Source organism: Galeopterus variegatus, unplaced genomic scaffold (assembly GCF_000696425.1).
Source record: "Galeopterus variegatus unplaced genomic scaffold, G_variegatus-3.0.2 Scaffold4098, whole genome shotgun sequence".
Lineage (NCBI taxonomy): Eukaryota > Metazoa > Chordata > Mammalia > Dermoptera > Cynocephalidae > Galeopterus > Galeopterus variegatus.
Window position 1 is genome coordinate 21,873 of NW_007730209.1, and position 17,779 is coordinate 39,651.

The following is a 17,779-nucleotide window of genomic DNA, read 5'->3' on the forward strand; positions in this document are numbered from 1 at the left end:
CACGGAAAAAAAAAAAAAAAAAAAAAAAAAAAAAAAAAAAAAACTATAATGCCTGACATGAAAATACACTAGATGAGATTAACAGCAGATTAGACATTGCAGAGGAAGAGTAGTGAACTTGACGACATAGCAATGCAGCCCATCCAAATTGAAATACAGAGAATAAAATACTGAAAAGAAATGAAAAGAGCATCAGAGTGCTGTGGGACAACTTCAACCTGTCAAATCTATGAAGAGAAAGATACTAAAAATGCTTCCAAATGTAAAAAGGAATCCTCTAAATTGTCAGAGAGCCCATCAGAATTTTAAAACAGCTTTATTAGAGAAAAACGTTTCATTTTGCTGCCTAAGACCCCAGCAGGTAAATCTTTGCGATGAATCCCTTAGGGCACAGCCACTGCAGACAGGCTGCTGTCAGACTGACACGGCTGCCATCCTGGGACTTTCCGTCACATCACTCATTTGTTAGTATTATTTTAATAATATAGAATAATGCTTGACCAAGAAGAGCTCCTTCAGAAATGCAAAAGTTAATTCACAGCAGGAATCCTATCTACATAAATCATCACACCTATAAGTTAAAAAGAAAATAAACATGATTTTATACATAAAAACAAAAAAGGTTTTTCCCCCCTCATATTTGGTAGCATTCTAACAAAAACATTACAGTAGTTCCCCCTTATCCACGTTTTCGCTTTCCATGGGCTACGTTACCCACAGTTACCAGTGGTCCAAAAACAGGTGAGCACAGTACAGTATGATATTTTGAGAGAGAGACCACATTCATATAACTTTTATTACAGTATATTTTTATAATTGTTTTATTTTATTATTAGTTATTGTTAATTTCTTACTGTGCCTAATTTATAAATTGAACTTTATCGGTGGTATGTATGCCTAAGAAAAAACAGTGCATACAGGGTTCAGAACTATCCATGTTTTCAGGCATCCACCGGGGGTCTTGGAACATACCCTCCCCAGATGAGGAGGGGCTACTGTAACTAAAATAGGAATAGAAGGAAACTATTTAAACAAGACGAAAACCGTTTACCAGAATTTTAATTTCGATCCCAATGAAATAGCAGACACCGGGTTTACCCTCCCTCCTCTCACAACTAAAAGCTGGACAAAAATAGATGAGACAAAAGTTTGCACACATTAAACCACAGGCAACACAGGACGGTGATCCCTGAGCGAGAAACAAATGCAACGAGGCCTACAGCTGCCCCCAGCTCTCTGCCTGGAGAGTTTCCAGGCTGAACACAGGAAAGAGAAACCAAAACAGAGCCAAACAGTCTCAGTGATCAGGAGACAACACTCAGAGTTCCAGAGAGTGAGGTGACAAGAATTTACAGACAAAGTAGCAACCCGAGGAACTGCAGAGAGGCCCCTTGAGTCTTTGGCTGAGCACTGCTTGTGTGTGCGTCAGGAAACGACTAAGGCTGGAGAAGGGAGAGGAGGAGGCAGACCAGTCTCAGGAGCGCACACAGGGCCAGAAACAGTGTTCTCACCAGCCAGACTGGGAAGACCTCTTAGTACGTGGGGCAGTGGGGACAGTCCTCAGTAGCATATTGCCTCAGTGGGGCCAAATTAGCCCTTGATGAAAAGTTGTTTTACAGATGCCTTATCAAAGCTTAAAAGCAAGCCTCAAAAAAGTCAAATTGATTCCGAGTAACTTAATTGCATTCTAAACAAAGCCCAAAAGTATCTAAAGGAATGTATTGCCTCAGTGGGGCCAAATTAGCCCTTGATGAAAAGTTGTTTTACAGATGCCTTATCAAAGCTTAAAAGCAAGCCTCAAAAAAATCAAATTGATTCCGAGTAACTTAATTGCATTCTAAACAAAGCCCAAAAGTATCTAAAGGAATTCAAAAAAATCAGCACCCAATTACATAAAATGTACAATATCTGGCATCCAATCAAACATTACCAGGTATGCCAATACACAGGAATACATGAACCAGAACCAGGAAAAAAAGCAATCCACGAGCAGACCCAGATGCAACTCAGACGTCAGAATTCGTAGACAAGGACATCAAAACAGTGATTATTAATAGACTCCATGTGTTCAATAAGGTACAGGGAAGCATGGGTAAGATCAGGAGAGAAATAAGATATGTTCACACACGCACACACGCACACACACACATGCACACACACACACACTAAACTCCTAGAAATAAAAAAACACTGGAAGGATTAACAGCAGATTAAATGCTGTAGAAGAAAAGATTAGTGAACTCAATACAGCAATAGAAACTACCGAAAATGAAACACCGAGAAAAAGATAAAAGGCTGGAAGAAAACTAAACAAAGCAGCAGTTAAGATGTTGGACAATACCAAGCAGCCTAACATACACGTAATTAGAGTATCCAGAAGAGAGGAGGGGAAAAAACTTGAAAACATGGCCATATTTTTCCAAATTTAATGAAAATGATTAACCCACATGTACTAGGGAGGGTTCTCCAGAGAAGCAGAATAAATAAGATATATACCTTATATTTATATTACTAATATATGATATTTATGAGTATATTTACAATATATTTGTGTATATATATTTGGGGGTACTTCAAAAAGTTTGTGGAAAAATAAAAGCAAAAGATCAAGTGAATCTTTCCATGAATTTTTTGAAGCCCCCTCGTGTGTGTGTGAGAAGTGCCGTGATCTGCTGTCTGCAAGCTGGAGACCGACCCAGGAATTCAGTGGTGTGACTCAGTCTGATCTGAAGGCCTGAGACCCAGGGGCACTAACGGGGTAAATCCCAGTCTGAGGATGGGAGAAGATGAGATGCCCCAGCTCAAGCAGCAAGGCAGAAAAAAGGAGACAAAAGCCTCTTTCCTCCACCTTTTTTTCCATCAGCAGGTTGTATGTTGCCTACCCACACTGGGGAGGGCAATCTACTTTACAGAGTTCATGAGTTCAATTGCTAATCTCATCCAGAAACCCTCTCACGGACACACCCAGCAATAATGTTCAATCTGTGCACCCACGGTTCAGTCAAGAAAACACACAAAATTAACCATCACAAGTCCATCTCTTGCAAACTTGGCACCCATACACGTCTTCTTAAACCATACCTAATCTCCAAATAAAGACAGTAAAAAGGTTATAATTCCACCTAATTTGATGCAACTGTCGTCCTGTGTACAATCGAAAATGCATTAACCTCTTCCCCAGAAGAGGAGGTCAAGTTCTTGAGTGATGTTTACTCTTCTCCTAGATAGCCCATAACTTAATACTATGATGTAAAATTATCAATACTTAAATAGTACAATATACAAGTAAAATCAATACATCTTATGTTACATGATGAGAGAATAAGAGATGAAAGAAAACAATCACACACACACACACACACACACACGTATTCACAGCTAAATAAGGAGAACATACTCATGACGATTACTGTCCCCATTTCTGGAACTGGTCGTGTGGTCACGGCTAGTATTTGTAACCACCTTCTTCTACTACCCATTCTGTTATCCCTTTGCCTTCAGCAAGCACTTGAGCTGGTCTTGGTTCTTTACCTGCTTGGATGACCTACATCTTCATTTCTGAAGGACCTGAGCCATTAGCAACTCTGGCTGCTTGGGTTACTGTAGTTTTCCATTTTCCTTAGTTACAGGGCATGGTAATAGTAAAAGACACCCTAAAGGATCTTCTGTATTCTGGACATACTCTTCCTGATTTCCACTGTGGAACAGTAGTCCAATTTCCCCTTGGTAGGAAGGATCAATCACTCCAGCCGACACTGTACCTCCCTTCTGTACCTACTGAAGGACAAGCCTGAGGGTCCCAAAGTGACCTGGTGCAAGTCTTAACTCCCATTAATGGAATCATTGCTGTGTCTCCTGGCAGAAGCATTTCTCCTTTTAGGTCATCAGAACATAAAGTCATGGGAACAGGAAGCAAAAAATCTTGCCAATGGGTCACTAGGGGTAATAGTGAGTGGCGACATTCCCATTTCTACCCCGTGATTCCTGGATTCATGAATCCTGGCTATGAGAGAAATATACCATATTGCTGATTCAAAGCCCATACAGTCTCCTGAACAGCTTGGCCCCAGCCCTGCTAGCTGTTGCCACCTAGCTGGCACTGTGATTCTTCAAAAAGCCATGCCACCATTCTATTAAGCCAGCCACTCCAGGATGGTAAGAAACATGGTAAGTGAATTTCATGAGCATGGACCCATTGCCACACTTCCGTGCTGTGAAGTGAGTTCCTTGATCAAAAACAATGCTGTGCTGAATGCCGTGATAGTGGATAAGACGTTCTGGAAGTCCATGGATGGTAGTTTCAGCAGAAGCATTGCAGGCAGGAAAGGCAAAGCCATATCCAGAGTGAGTGTTTATTACGACAAGAACAACGCTCTGCCCCTTCCATGATGGTCCAGTGTAATCAACCTGCCACTGGGTAGCTTGCTGATTACCCTGGGAAATGGTGCCAATAGGAGGGACTCAGTTTTGGTCTCTGCTGCTGGCAGATTGGGCTCTCAGCAATAGCTGTAGCCAGGTAAGCTTTGGAGAATAAACGTTCCTGTTGTTTTGCCCATGAATAACCTGCCACCAAGGCCACTTTGTTCGAGAGCCCAGGGGTTGATGACAGGGGTGGGTGAGGAAAGAGGCTGACCGGTGCATTAAAATCCTCTCTGGTAAAAATTCACATTGGACACAAATATCTTTGTATGTTTCGCCCGTTCAAAGAGTTCTATCCACATGCCTCTTCCCGAAATTTCTTTGTCACCAATTTCCCAGTCATGTTTTTTCCAAGTCCCTGAATATCAAGCCAAACCATTGACCACAGCCCATGAATCAATATATAATCATAGGTCTGGCTATTTCTCCTTTCAAGCAAAGGGCACGGCCAGGTGCACCGCTCAAAGTTCTGACCACTAGGAGGATGTCCCTTCACAGCTGCACGTCAGGGACGTCCCAGAAGGGGGCTGTAGTGCTGCAGCTGTCCACTTCGGGGTAGTACATATTGTGCAGGACCCTCTGTTAACCAGGCTGAGTCTTCTCATCCTCTGTCAACTGATTGCAGGGAACTCCCCGTGCAGGAAAGAAAAAAGGCAGGGCAGCAGAAGTAAACACCGTGGGCATTTGGGCCGCTTCTTCACCTAACTTAATGTGTCTTCAGGGCCTGCTCTAGACCAATCACCAGTCATGCATATACCACTTCTATTTAATGATGTAGTGCTGCGCATGCCAAATTTTATGGCTTAGTGGGTCAGAGAACACCTAGTTTATGATGGGTAGCTCAGGTCACACGGTAATTTGGTGGCCCGTGGTTAAGCAGTTAGTCTCTACTAAGGCTCAGTGTCAGACAAAGAGCTGTTTTTCAAAAGGAAAGACGTTACCTGTGGATGGTGGCAGAGCTTTTCTCCAAGATTCCAAAGGCCTGCACTGCAATTCATTGATAAGTGCCTGCCAAAGGCTCCAAACACCATCTCTACCTGCTACTGACACTTCGAGGACCATTGGGTCTGCTGGACCATATGGCCCAAGGGGTAGAGCAGCTTGCACGGCAGCCGGGACCTGTTGTAGAGCCTTCTCTTGTTCTGGCCCCCACTCAAGATTAGCTTTCTAGATCACTGGGGAAATGGACCAGAGTAATACATCCAAATAAGGAATATGTTGCCTCCCAAATTCAAAGAGACCCACTAAGTGTTGCACCTCTTTCTTGGTTATAGGAGGGGCCAGATGCAACAACTTATCCTTCACCTTAGAAGGAATATCTAGACACGCCCCACACTGCTGGGCTTCTAGAAATTTCACTGAAGTAGAAGGTCCCTGAATTTTAGTCAGATTTATTCCCCACACTCTGGCACACAAATGTTTCTCACCAATAAGTTACCAAATAGTTACTACTTCTTGCCCACTAGGTCCAATCGACATTAAAAAGGCTGGAAAGAAAGTAAACCGAGCATTGCTGGGATGTGGGGCAATATCAAGAACTCTACCATGCACGTAACTGGAGTACTCAGAAGAGAGGAGAAAAAAATACTTTTAAAAAGTGGCCATTTTTTCCAGATTTAATGAAAATTATTAGCGCACATATCCAAAAATACAAATTATACCCAAGTACAATAAACAAACAAACAAACAAAAAAACCACCAAGGTACATCATAATCACATTGCTGGAAACCAGTGATAAAGAAAAAAACTTAAGAGCCGAGCCCGTGGCGCACTCGGGAGAGTGCGGTGCTGGGAGCACAGCTCCCACCGTGGATTCGGATCCTATATAGGGATGGCCGGTGTGCTCACTGGCTGAGCGTGGTGCAGCAGGTCTCAAAAAGGACAAAAAAGAAAGAAAAAAACTTAAAGGTAGACAGAAAACTTCTTGTCAGAGTGAATGTATGCCAAGACAACTTTAAGGGACTGAAAGAAACTGTCAACCTAGATTTTTTTTTTTGGTGGCTTGCCAGTATGGGGATCCGAACCCTGGACCTTGGTGTTACACCACCAGTCTAGATCGCTACACCCAGTGTATTAGTTTGCTAGGCCTGCTGTAACAAAGTACCACAAACTGAGTGACAACAGAAATTCATCATCTCACTGTTCTAGAAGCTACTAGAATGGGAGAAGAAATGAACAGAAGCACGAAGGATCTTTAGGGCAGTGAGTGATACTGTAATGATACTATTATGCTGGACAGAATGTCCGCGAGAGTGAACTCCAGTGTAGAGTCTGGACTTGGGCAATAATGATGTGTCTTGTTATCTGATTTCTAATTTTTGAAAATCTGGTGTTAAGTTTTTTCATACACTGTACATTTTTCTAATTACTAATGAGTTGGAATTTATCTTTATATACTTTTCACTTCGGTCTCCCCATTTGAAAACTTCCTATTTATATCACATGCTCAGTTTTTCCATCATATTTCTCATTGTTAATTCACAAGAGTTGTTTGTATTTCCTAGCATTAGTCTCCTGTCAGTTTTAGATATTGCAAATACATCCTCCCAATCTATCATCTGACTACGGACTCCTTCATTTAACAGAAGTCTACAGTTGAATGCAGTCAAATCCACTGTATTTTTTTTCTTTCTTTTTTTTGGGGGGGGGGGCTTATTCTTTATGTTTTGGGGGCCTTAAGTAGTCACAAAGATATTTTTATATCAGCTTTTAAAAATATGTACCTTTAGTCAGATTTATTCCCCACACTCTGGCACACAAATGTTTCTTACCAATAAGTTACCAAATAGTTACTACTTCTTGCCCACTAGGTCCAATCGACAATCGACAATCTGAAGTCCATTCTATAAATAAAGTAAAGATAAGATAGGAATTCAGTTTTGTGTTTCTATATATGGGCCAATTTTTCCAACACCATCTACTGAGCACTGGTTTATGGCCCCAACTGTATCATATACCAAGTTCATATAAACAGGTGGGTCTATCTCTGAACTGTCTGTTCTGTTCCATTAAGTTATTTGTTAATCCCCACTGAATTGCCTTTGTCTAAAATCACATGAGTGTAAACGTAAGGGTTCATTTCAAAGCTCTCGATTCTGTTCCATTGGTCTATATGCCTATCCTTACACCAGTTTCACACTGTCTTATTAGTATATAAAATTTTAAAACCAGACAGTGTAAATCCTTCAACCTCGTTCATATGTAATAAAATTACTCCTAACTTTAAAAAAACATTTTATGATGAAATTTTTTTCACATAGACATAAGCAGGAGAAATAGTAAAAGGAACTTCCATTACGCATCACTCAGCTTCAACAATCTTGTTTCACCTATTCCCTTACCCATTGCTGGTTATGATTTATAATACCTTTTTCAAAGCATCACTTAAGTACCATAAAATTCAATCGTTATAACTACACAATTCAATGACTTTTAGCAAATTTATAAAGATGTGCAAACATTACCACAATTCAGTTTTAGAATACTTCCATCATCCCAAATGTTCCATTTTACACAATTGCTGTCATTTTTCACTCTCTGCTCCCACCCAGACCCAGGCAACCATTCATCTTCTTTCTATCTCTATAGATTTGTCTTCTCTGAACATTCCTTATTATACAGTATGTGGTCTTTTGCATCTGGATTCTTTTACTTGCTGTAATATTTTCTAGACATCCGTGTTGTAGCATATATTAGTAGTTCGTTCATTTCTGTCATTAAATACCATTCCATTTTACAGATACACCATAATTTGATTATCCATTCACCAACTGTTTTCTGTTTGAATGTTTTATGTAATGCTACTATGAATATTTGCATGTGAGTCTTCGTGTGGAACTATGTTTTCATTTCTCTTGGGTAAATATCTAGAAGGAAATTGCTGGGTCATATGATAAGTTTATGTTTAACTTTTTAAGATAATGCCAAGTCATTATCCAAAGTGGCTGTACCACCCCACATTCCCATAAACCATATTCCAGTTTATCCACATTCTCCCAATACCCTTGTAGGAGAGAATTTGCTTAGATCCTCACTCTACCAACCAGGAGTTTGGGACAATCTAACCTCCTATCTTTGCACTTTTTTTTTAATTGACTCAGCTATTTTTGGACTTTCATTCTTCATGTAAATTTTGAGATTTGTTAATTTCTCAAAATGAAATCTATCTAGATTATTGATTGGAATTGCACTGATTTTTATTAATGAATATGGGGGAAATTGTCCTGACTGGAATCTTAAATCATCTTATCAGCAAACATGGGATTATCCCTCCATTTACTTAGGTCAGCTTTTGAGCTCTGAAATATGGGTTTACATTTTTCTCTATAAAGGTCTAATAAAAAATCTGATAGCATACAGATTTTTTATGGTTTTATGTTCCTGTTTTGAATAGTTTCTTGTTTTCTATTATGTTTTGTTATTAAATAGTTAAATAAATAGATGATTTTATTTATTATTCCCACGCCTTATATTTTGTAGTCTTATTATGTATGTGTGTTCTATAAATAATATATACTATTTTATATATTTTAAGTTTACAGATTTGGCATCATACTGCAAATCTGCATTCTCAACATTCAACATTATGCTTTTTGAGATTTATTCATGCTGATGTGTTTGGATCTGGAGTACAACTGGGAACTGGGTTGCCACCTCCTCCAGACCAAGACCATGCCATGCTGGAGAAGGAAAGGGTGGTAAAAGGAAATAAAAATGCTACAGAACTTTTCCTATAGTTTTAAAGGTGGCTTTTTCTTGATTGGGAATTTGCTTAGTTGCTTACAGCCTTTGACTGCTTTTCAGAGCTCCCAGAAGGTTAGTTCAGTTAGTTTCTGGGGGCTTTGTTTGTTGATGGTTCCATGAGGCACAGCGCTTGGAGCTTCCTGGTTCACATTTTGCTGACATCACTCCAGGAGACCAATTTTTAAAAGGAAAAAAAATCGGGCCAGCCCGGTGGCGCACTGCTATAGTGCGCCGCTTGGGAAGTGCGGCGGCGCTTCCGCCGAGGGTTCGGATCCCACATACAGACCGGTTCCCGCTCACTGGCTGAGCGAGGCGCGGGAGCAACACCGAGGGTTGCGATCCTGTTGCTGGTCCCGGTCCGGTACGGGGGCGACACTGAGGGTTGCGATCCATTGCCGGACACGGAAAAAGACAAAAAGGAAAAAAAAAAAAAGGAAAAAAAATCAAGAGATCAACCCAAAAATTATTCAGATGCTGGAATTAGTAGACAAGTGTAAAGCAACTATTATAATTTTTTCAATGTTATATTTAAAAACTCATCTATGTAGATGTGTGTGGCTGTATTTGTTTTTGTTGATGTATGCTATTCCAATATAGGGAGACACCACGGATTTTTATCCACACTACTCCTGATTGACAATCAGGTTGTTGCTGCTGTTTACAACGGGGGCCATTGTGTGGGAATGACGCTGTTATGAACGTCCTTATACAAGTATCCTGGGACACACAGGCAAGCACGTCTTCAGGGTATATAGCAGGGTCTTCAAAAAGTTCATGGAAAGGTTCGTATTACCTTTTAATTCTATTTTTCCACACGCTTTTTGAAGCACCTTCATACACTTTGGAGTGAATTTACTAGAAGTACTAGATACTGTGAAGCTTTTACAGAAAATATTCATACTAATTTACATTCCCACCAGCAGTGTATGAGAGTTCTCATTAATCCATGTACTTGCAAATGCTTTTTCATCAGATTTTTTTTCCCTCTCTAGTAGGTCTGGAGTAGATCTTATTGTGTACTGCTACCTACTGTAGTAGTAGGTCTTATTGTGGCTTTAATTTGCATTTTTCTGATGCATGATGTCAAACATCTTTCATGCATTTATTGGCACTTGGATGTTTTCTTTCATGGAATGTCTATTTAAGTCTTTTAAATCATTTTTTCTACCAATTTGTCCTATTTATTAGGAATATTTCTTTATGTTTTCTGGATTTTAACCTTGATAAATTACATACGATGTAAATATGTTTTCTGACTCAGGTTTCCCATTCTGTAGTTTGCTTTGTTGCTCTTTTTTTATTTTAATTCAGTCAATTCAATCAATCTTTTCTTTTTTAAATTAGTGATTCATGTGTGTTATTTAGAGTTAGCTCACTTGGTTAGAGTGTAGTGTTGGTAACACCAAGGTCAGGGGTTCAGATCCCCGTACAAGCCAGCCACCAAACAAACAAACAAAACCTGTCTCTGTATGTAGGCCATAAAGAAATTATCTATCTTTTTTAGTACAAAAAAATGTTTCCTGACCATTTGAGAATAAGATGCTGACATGATACTAACTGCTGATGAATGTTTTGGTATTTACATCCTACAAACAAGCACATTCTCCTATTTAACCTCAACACAACCATAAAACTCAGGAAACTAACACTGACATTTCCCTAGCCCCATTCAACCAATAAGGTTATTTACAGCAAAAGAATTCTGTTGAGAATGTTGTGCTTAGTTGCTATGCATTTTAAAACATAGAATCCTACCTCTCATTGGGAGAAAAATTAAGGGATGTCACCTTCCATCAAGAGATGGTATGTGTGCCCCTCCCCCTTGAATCTCAGTTGGCCTTAGTGACTTACTTGTAACCAACAGAATGCAGGGAAAGTAACCAGCATGATTTCCCAGGGTAGTTCAAACAAAAGTCGCACACCTTCTACCTTATTCTCTTGGAATGCTCACTTTGGGGAAAGCCAGCTGCAAGTAAGACATCCAACCTCTCTCAGACAGCCATGCTACAGGGGCCATGTGCTCCAGTCAAAGCTCCAGTCAAGCTCCCAGTCAACATCCAAGTATCAACCACAGACCATGTAAGTAGACTATCTTGAACGTCCAACCTAATTAGCCCTCCAGATGACTGCGGCCCCAGCCAATGACTGATGATAGCCTCCCAAGAGACCCCAATCAAGAAATGCCTTAACTCTTCCCAAATTACTGACTCACAAAGTTATAAGCCAAGTAAAATGGTTGTGGTTTTATACCCCTTAATTGGGGGATAAATTTTTGTACAGTGGTGGTAATGAGAACAGTTGCCATGTCTCCTCAGTTTCCTTCTGTCTAGAAAAGTTCATGATCTTGACATTTTTTTGACAGGCCACCTATTTTGTACAATGTCCCTCAGTTTGGGTTTGTCCAATGTTTCTTCATGATTAGATTCAGGCTATGCATTTTTAGAGTAATATCACAGAGGTGATACTATGTTCTTCTAACTGTGTCCTGTCAGGAAATACATGGTTTTGATTGGTTCTATTTCTGGCCATGGTCATTTGATCACGTGAGTAAGGTGGTGTCCGCCAGACTTCACTGTGAAGTTACTCTTTTTCATCTTGTAGTTAACAAGTATTTTCTGAAGAGGTACTTTGAGACTGGCTAAATGACCCATTCTTCATCAAACTTCCAATTTATTTATTTGTTTGTTTATTTGTTTGTTTGTTTGTTTGTTTATATCATGATAAGCTTATGTTTTTTCATTTATTCCTTGGGTGGTTATAACTATCATTATATATTTTGTTGTTCAAATTGTCCTCAATTTGGCCAGAGGGAGCCCTTTCGAGCTGATTTCTAGGTCATTTAATATATCCCTTTATCCTTTGAGCTCTGTTGTTCTTTGTGACATAACAAGATATGTCAGGCTCATCTTGTACTTTCCCAGCCTTAGAATCACTCATTTCTCCAAGAATCACCTGGTTCTTTTTTAGTGGAGAAAGGTATTTAGAATCCAAGACCTGGGCTCTATGTGTGCTTGTTGCTACTGAGGGGTCATTGCTCCCAAGCTCTTCTCAGTGGTTAGAGATAGAAAAAAATATATATGTGTATAAAATACATACATATACACACATATAGGCACATGTTTACATTTATATTTATTTCTATGTCTGTATATATATTTAAAACCACAAGCACATATCAATACCATCAATTCCAATTCCTCACCACAGGGCTTGTTTTTATTTTCTTTCTTTCCATATTTGTTATTCCTTTCTCCCACAGTGGAAGACCTGACTGCCAATATCCTTAATATATTTACTTATTTAATCTATCTCCCAGTTTGTAACCAATTGCACACTGATGCCGCCACTCCCTCACCTATGCCGAAGCCTCCCTCACTCCACCCAGTCTCCCACACCTGCCACCTAGTCAACCCTCCACAGGGATGGACCCATCAGCTTGTTCCCTGACACTCAGGCCTGACAGCCCTCCTGTGTGGACACATTTCTTACCCCATTCAGTCTCAGGCACCCTGCACTGAACACCCACACACTCAGACACCTCCTCGACTTGCCAAGTTCCAACACCCTGCACCAGGTCGCCCTCCAACACAGAGGCTTGCTTCATCAAGTTCAGGCTCTGACATTTCACACCAGGCTACCCCTCCCCTTCCCCCACGGGGATGTCCCCTTCAACCAGGCTCCAACACTGTACACCAGGCTTCTCCCATCTGGATACCCTCTTTCCCCAACACTCAGTCTGGGTCACTGCCAATCCCCCAGCCCCAGCAGTGAGACCTGCTTTACCCAGCCCCACCTAATGTCTTTGAAACAATTGCTCAAGAAAGAAAAGGAAGGGAAGAGAAATGATTATAATATAATTTTAAAGCTTAATGTTTCGTATTTTATATTAAGGCCTGTGATCTACCTGAAATTGGTTTTGTGTTTGGCGTGAGGTAGGGTTTAATTTTCTTTTTCATACGGATCACCAATCTTCCCAACATTATTTATTTAAAAGTCCATCTTTTTACAAGTGCTCTGCAATGCCACTTGTGTTATAAATGAAATGTCCGTACATGCATGGGTTTGTTTCTGGGTTTCTTTCCTATTCTCTTTGCCAATTTGTCTGTCCTCTGCCAAAACCATGCTATCTTGATTAATTACCATAACATTATGGTAAACCTTGATATCCAGTACAGCAAGTTATCTCACAACACTCATCAGGAGTGATTACATAGTTAGATAGAAGGAGTAAGGTCTGGTGCCTAAGGGTGACAACAGCTAATAATATTGTATTGCATATTTCAAGATAGCCAGAAAAGAGAATCTTGAACATTATAATCACAAAGAAATGATAAATGTTTAGGTGATAGATATGCTAACTATTCTAATTAGATCATTACACAATATACGCATGTATGGAAACAGCACACTGTACCCAATAAACATACACAATGAAAAAAAAAATTTTTAAGAGTATCTTCTTCCATAAAACAATGTATTGGGATATAGATTGGGGTTGAAATAGATCTAAAGATCAATTGGGGCAACTTTACGTATTTTCAATAAAAGCCTCCCATGCATGAACATGATAAACCTCTCTATTTGATGAGATCTTCTTTAATTTCTCATAATAAAATGAAATTTTGTAGTTTTCTCCAAAGGCCTAGCACTTCTTTTATTATGCTTATTACTACATGATTGATATTTTGATGCTATTATAAGTGGTATCTTGTATAATTTTTACTTTCTAAATTTTAGTGCTATTCTACAATTTTTATTTTGTGTATTAATTCTATAGTAACCTTGATGAACTATTATTAATTACAGGAATATACTGTAGATTCTTTTGGGTTTTCTATATTCATAATCATATCATCTGTAAATAATGACAATTTTATTTCTTCTTTCAAAATTCTTACAAATTTCTTTTCCCTCTATTGCTTTTCTAGAACTTTCAGTACAGTGTTGAATAAAGGTGGTGGTGATTGCATCTTTGTCTGTTACTGACATCAAACAAAAAATTATCAGTGTTTCACCATAAAGAATAATGATTTTTGGACGGTTTTTGTAGGTGACCTCCATGAGATTAAGGAAACTCCTTTCTGTCCCTGTTTATAAAAAGCCTTTTTAAAATCATGTATTGTTGTGGACTTTTTTTTATTATTTTCATTTATTTTTTTCATTGCACATGTTTGTGGGGTACAGTTTGTTGTTTCAATACATGCATGTGCTGTATAATGATCTAATCAGAATAGTTACCATACCTATCACCTAAGCATGTGTCATTTCCTTGTGGTTATAACATTCAAGATTCTCTTTTTTCTGGCTCTCTTGAAATATACGATGCAATATTACTAGCTATTGTCAGCCTAGGGCTCCAGAACTTATTTTTCTTACCCAGCTGTAACTTTGTAACTTTGTAACAGTCTACCTAGCTTGGCCCCACACCTCCTCCCCCATCCCTTTCCCTGCCTCTGGCAATCACTATTCTACTCTCTATTTCTCTCATTTCCCCTCTTTTAACTAGCTTTGTTTTTTTTATCTTCTATCTGATGTTCACTATCATATCATTAATTTCTGCACTTTGTTGTTTTCTTTCTTCTCATTTCTTTGTGTTTAATTTTGCTGTTACTTTCCTAATGTCTTGAGATAAATGCTTAGCTCATAAATTTCCACCTTTCTTCCTTTCTGATATATGCATTTAAAGCTATAGGTTTTCCTCTAAGCAGTGCTTTAGCTGCATCCCAAAGGACTACTATGTCTTATTTTTTATTTTCACTAAGTTTTAACTGTTTCCAATTTACATTGTGATTTTTCTCCTAACCCATACAGTAGGTACAAAAGCATATCCTAATTATCAATTGTATAGTGCTTAAAGTTATATTTTTGTAATTAGCTCATATTAATTCCACTGTGGCCAGAAAACAGACCATATATTATTTCAGCCTTTGAAATTTGTTGAAACTTCATTTATAAGTCAGCATATGATCAGTTTTGAATAATGTTCCATGGGCTCTTGAAAACAACATGAATTCTATACTTGTCGGATGCAGTGCTCTCTATACATCAAAATTTTACTAAGTCTGTAAATCATGTTGTTCAAATTTCAATATCCTCATTGTTTTTGGAATGCTTGTTTGATTCAATACTGTGATAAGGGTGTTAAATTGTTTCATTAAAATCTTGGATTTGGGGCCGGCCCAGTGGCGCACTCGGTAGAGTGTGGCGCTTGAGAGCACAGCGGCACTCCCACCGAGGGTTCGGATCCCATATAGAGACCAGTCTGCCCACTGGTTGAGCGCGGTGCGGGCGCAACACCGAGGGTTGCGATCCCGTTGCTGGTCACAAAAAAAGACAAAAAAAAAGGAAAAAAAAAAATCTTGGATTTGTCCTTGCACTTCTGTCAATTTTTGAGTTATATAATTTGAAACTATATTTTTGAGTTCATGAAAACTTACAATTGTTATATCTTCCTTTTTATCTTAAAGCCTACTTTGTCTGTTTAATACAACTACACCAACATTCCTTCAGTTATTTCGTATATCTTTTCAATGTTTTACTTTCAACCACATCTGCATTCATTTCAGTGACACCTGTGGAGTTTCCGAGGAAGGCCCTGGGCCAGGAGCTGGTGTCCTCGGCATCCAGGCCTTGGCTGGCCTGCTGCAGCATGGAGATCTGCTCCCAAAATAACAGGCTGCCCCTCTCTGGCCCGCCAGCACAGGTCCAGCAGCTTCGGGAGGCCGAGGCCCCATGGCAGGAGGGGGCCTGTGCAGAGCCCAGGGCTGCAGATCTCACTGGGGGCCCAGGGAAATGACATCTAGCCAGCTTTTCCCCAGTGCAGGACAGGCCAACAATAGTATGGACACTCCTTCAGTGCAGCTCAATGCTTAACCTCCCCACAGACCTAGACTTTAGGGGTCCGTGGAGAGCTGGGTCCCTGCCACTTTCCCTTCAGCGATGGCCACCCCCAGGGCCACAAAACAGGCCCAGTCCTGCACCCCACACTAGCCCCATTACCAGGCCCTGCCTTGCCCACTGAAGGCTCACCATGAAGGCCCAAGTCAGCCCCCAAGCACGGCGGTCTCTGCATTTGACCTCATTCTGAAGGTAGGGATACTCACAGCCCCAAAGAAGCTGGGGCAGCACCTGGCAAGCTGCCCAGCAGCCCTAGATGGCTCCTCAACCAAAAACCAATGTCACTAGGGAGGCTGGACACTTATGGGCCACTAGAGAGGAGGGAGAGCATGGTGTCCTCCCAGTACCAGCCAGCCAGCAGTGCACCCTACATGCCCATTCCAGGTGACCTGAGGACTTGAGCTCACCTCTCCTGTGGGTTCCAACAAAATAAATTGTCAGTTTCAACGTGCCTGTTTCTATGGCTCCCAGAGGTCTGTAGGAAGCACAGGACACTCTGGGGCAGGAGAAAGGTCAAGGTCTTGCAGCCCAGGCCACAGACCAGCTTCTCCTGGCCTCCCCCTGGCAAGGTCCTCAGCAGGCCAAAGGCCACCCGGAGCCCAGGTTCCCACATACCTCATTAGAGGCCACAGGCCCACAGCCTCCCTCTCTCAGCTAGACACCAGGGTCAAGGCCATCAAGTGATTTACTGTGATTCAACCTTTGCCTGGCAAGGGCCCAGGGAGGACTGGTGGGGAAGTAAAGGATTATGGTGCCAGGTGAGTATGGGACAGGCAATGAAAATCTGTGTAAAGCATCCCCGGGATGATCTACAGTCACCTCTATTTCTAGGCTGATTGGGCTCTGGAGGAACTTCCTTCCCTCTTTTCCTCCTCCTCTTCCTCTCTATTCCTGCTCCTGGCATCTGGCACCCTCGCATCCTGAGCCTGTGAGGGGGCAGGTCACAATGGATGCTGCTGACCACCGGCCAAGGGACAGGATGGAGGGAAGCGTGGTGGAGTCAGAGTCAGCAGCTCATCTGGCTGGTGGGGGTGGGGGCGCTGACCAGGAGCAGACTGAGACCTCGCACATGTGCGTGTGCACATGCGTGCTTGTGTGCACGTGTGTGTGTGCACACCTGTCGTCCCTGGTTTCTGCTCTAAGACCCTGTCCATGACCCCAAGTGACCCCACCTGTACCCTTGCTGACATATGCAGAGACCTATGAGGGCTCCCAGCTGGTGAATACTGGACTTGGTGATGCCATCCTCACGGATGTCACCATTACATAAACAAATGAACTCCCTGAGGGTCTCCTCTCACACAGATCAGAAGGGTGACATGTTCTTGTCCTGTCATTTTTCATTTCATCGATTCTTTTTATGCACCCGCAGCCTCTTACTGACTGGGCACGAAGGGGGTTCCTGATGTGTCGTGAGCTGAATCAGGCGCAGAAGGACAAACACCGCATGGTCTTGATGTCGGAGTTAGGGTCCGGGGGCCCGGTAGTCGGCCTCGACATACCCAGTCCTCCGACCAGGTTCGCGACTCTGCCCCAGGAAAAGATTCAAGGGCAGAGTCACAGTAGATGGTGAGAACTAGTTTAATGTGACAGATAAGAAATGCCGTCTCCACAGAGAGAGTGGCATGCTCCAGACACTGAGCAGGCCCACACCAAGTCTAACACAGAAGTTCAGTGCAGACATCAAGTCTGAACAACTAAACTAAACAACAACAAAAA